This window comes from Humulus lupulus, chromosome 3 (assembly GCF_963169125.1).
Source record: "Humulus lupulus chromosome 3, drHumLupu1.1, whole genome shotgun sequence".
In the NCBI taxonomy this organism is placed as follows: Eukaryota; Viridiplantae; Streptophyta; class Magnoliopsida; order Rosales; family Cannabaceae; genus Humulus; species Humulus lupulus.
Window position 1 is genome coordinate 181,832,655 of NC_084795.1, and position 3,603 is coordinate 181,836,257.

Here is a 3,603-nt window from a genome sequence, read left to right on the forward strand (position 1 = left end):
TGGAGGTGGGAATTGTTGCTGACTTTGAGGGAAAGGCTATTGTGCAGCTTGATTATTTGTCCATGAGAAGTTAGGGTGATTCCTCCACCCTTGTTTATATGACATCGAAAAGGGGTTGTTGGTTGGTCTTTGAAAATTTCCTATAGCTTGTACTTGTTCCATAGGTATATTATTCATATCCATGGTAGGACACTGATTTAATGGATGAGCACCCCTACATGCCCCACATAAACTAAGAACTTGTATGATTTTTGCTGACAGGTTGCTTTGTTGTAACTACTTCGTTAAAGCTGCCACTTGCGCTGTAAGCATGGAAATATCATCCAATTCAATCATACCAGCCACCTTCTTTATTTGTCCCCTTTCAGTTGGCCACTGGTAGTTATTTATTGCCATCTCCTCTAGCAATTCATATTCATCATTAGCCCTCTTGCTTATGAATGTGCCTCCTGCTGCAGCATCTATTATGGTACAAGTAGTACCATTCAACCCATTATAAAATTTATGGACTAGTATCCACTTCTCTATACCATGATGTGGGCACTTCCTTAACAATTCTTTAAATCTTTCCCATGCATCATACAACAATTCCCCTTCTGTCTGGTAGAAATTATTAATTTCCCCTCTCAACTTTGCAGCTTTTGCTGGAGGGAAAAATTTTGCTAAGAACTTCTGGGCTAACTTCTCCCAGGTTGTGATAGAATTAGCTTGCAATGAAATTAGCCAACTCTTCGCCCGGTATCCTAGAGAGAATGAGAATAATCTAAGTATAATCGCATCGTCACTCACATCATTCATCTTAAATGTTGCACATAGCTCCAGGAAATTGTCTATGTGAATATCTTCCGTGGGAAACCCCCCAAATTGAACAGTAGACTACACCATTTGTAATATTTCTGCCTTAATCTTGAAATTATTTCAGCAATAGGGGGTGCCTGATGCATGAATGCACTCCTGTGACAGTAGGAAGTACATATTCTCTAAGTGTCCTTGGTCCTCGTTCCACTAGAACCTCTGCAATATTTGGGATATTATTAACATTAGCAGCATTGTTTGTTGCATTTCCTTGATTCTCAGCCATGGCAAAATCCAGCCTTTTCTTTATCTTTCGGTTTTTTCTACACGTTCTTTCAATTTCAAGATCTACCAGTATGAGTTCCTTTTGTCTACTTCGCCGCATATACCAATAATTCATGAAACACAATACAACTCGATCTGAATGAGTACTAAAAGAAAAAACCAATGTAGAACAAAAAAAAAATTAATTTTGATATTGGATATTAGTCCCGGCAGTGGTGCCAAAAACTTGATAGCGAATATGTGATGCGCAAGTATACGCAAATTATTCAAGTAATATAGATAGTAAATAAGAATTGTTCCCACATAGACTATAATCCAATTACCAATAATTGCTTTTCACTTTCTATTTGGTAATTAAAATTAAGATGAATAATTCTAACTATGAACACAATTTAAATCAATGTAAACAGGACAATTAATCAACAGATTAAAAATCGTTAATGAAAACCTAGGGAATTAATTTCATCAACTTTTCATTCTATCAATTTTACTAATCAGTTCTAAATCTCTTCTTCCTATTCTAATAGCAGGTTAACAAAAGTCAATTCCTATTCTTTTTCAAGATATAAGATCTCAACATATATGCAAGTTTTCTACATCTTTGTGATAAACTTATCCATATAGCAGGCATTAAGATTGGTAACCTAATTGCTACACAATTCATACAGGTACTTTCGTCCAATATGTAACCTATGTTTATATAATGATAGCATATTCGACTCGCATCATTCGAATTTTGAATCAAAATCATAAATCAAGCAAATATTGCTCAAGTATTTACTAGCATTAGGCAAACATTATATAGATTAGAATAAAGAAGAATTATCAATAGAACATCATAATAAAATAAAATAGAAATCCAAGTGACTACATTAACCCCTAGATAGAGGATTTAGTTCATATCAGACAAAATAACCATAACATTCAAATAATTGTTCATAGAAAATAACCTAAAGAACTAAGATGAAGAAGATATCTAGAGAACAATAAACAGATAAAACAAGTAGTCTCCTTAGGTTTTTTTTTTTTAGAAATCGTCATCATGATAATTAAATAGTAATATGTGCTTTGGATGTGACATCTCGCTTTTGCCCCTACTTAAAATGCTCTTTTCTGCGAAATACGCCACTCAAGTGTCGTGGCTCTATAATGAGGAGCTGCGGCCCGTGTCCAAAATTTGGAATTCTCTCGTCTCTGACTTGGTCAAGCATCACGGCTCTAATAGACCTGCGTCGCGGCTCTTTGCTTCTCGATAGATTGACCTCTCTGTCTACTCGCAGCGCCGCGACTCTAACTCTAAGCGTCGCGGCTGAAATGTCTTTTTTCATCAAATTCCATATTTTTAACACCAAATGCGTCCATTTATCAATTACGTCCCATAAATCTAAAATATTATCAAACACAGGCAATAAAACGTCATACTGCACAAAAAATTACTAAATAAACCTCAAAACTTAAATAAATTAACCCTTTAAAACACTATAAAAACTACTCTATCATGTTGGTATTTGTAGAAGTCATGTTAATGAGGTGTGATAGTGTTTTGATCATTGTCGCCTTGATGGACTTATTGTGAGGCTAAGTTTCAGCATAGAGTAAATTTTAGGGTTCATTCTAGGTTTATTAGAAGCATGATAGAAGCTAGGTTTCGGCCAAGACATGTATTTTTGAGGTTTATTTTTTTATTTTATTTAAATTGTTGCTACATGCTAATTGTGTTATTGAATGCATGAAGGTATATAAGTATACTAGATTTTTTTGTTAAAATGATTCAAAAGAAAATTGTGATTTTGAGTATGCTTTAGCTTGCTGAATTTTTCTTAGCTTTATGGAAAATCTCTTTTAATTAAAAGGATATCAAATATATGTTTAATAATTTATGCCTTAAATTTAATCTATGAAAAATATGATTTTTTTTCATACTTTGGATATGTAATTTTCTCATAAATAATTATGCAGATTTTTATCGATAAAATAATTAAGTAAAATTATTTTTCTAAAAGATGACCAAAGAATTATTTAACCAAATCGGAGTATAGTTAGCCTTTTCCAACTTACATATATTTGTGATCTAATGTACAATTTTATGACGTTGAGGTTTTACTTTTTACAAGGCTAAATCATATTTTTTTTAATATTTTATTTATTAATTAAGTAACTTTGATAGAATGAATAAGAGTATTTTATGAAATTAATTAATTTGTGGGAATAGAAAAAATGTTGTCATTTTATTTTATTTAATTAATAAATGAAATTTTATTATTTCGTGCAAATATATGTAACGCCCTGGATAGCTAAGACCGTTACACTGTGTGTTTATAAAGTGTTAGACTTGCTAATCAAGTCATTTAATTAAAAACGTGTTACTGAAACTATAGAGGAACTAGGGTTAAAATGTTTTGGTCTCAAAAGTCGCATTTTCATTAAGAAACATTATCTGTTTACACGGGATCCCAAAGTTAATAAGTTTAAAGACCGTTTACAAAAGTCATAAGGTTTAGATACAATAAGAAGCCATATTAA

The 3,603-nt window shown here is 32.4% G+C and overlaps 1 non-coding gene across 1 annotated transcript; it reads left to right on the forward strand.

The window, feature by feature from the left end:
* Positions 1–526: 526 nt before the first annotated feature.
* LOC133828064 (small nucleolar RNA R71) lies at positions 527–633 on the forward strand. Its single transcript, XR_009890708.1, has one exon. It is a non-coding gene; the product is annotated as a small nucleolar RNA R71 (small nucleolar RNA).
* The last annotated feature ends 2,970 nt before the right edge of the window (positions 634–3,603 follow it).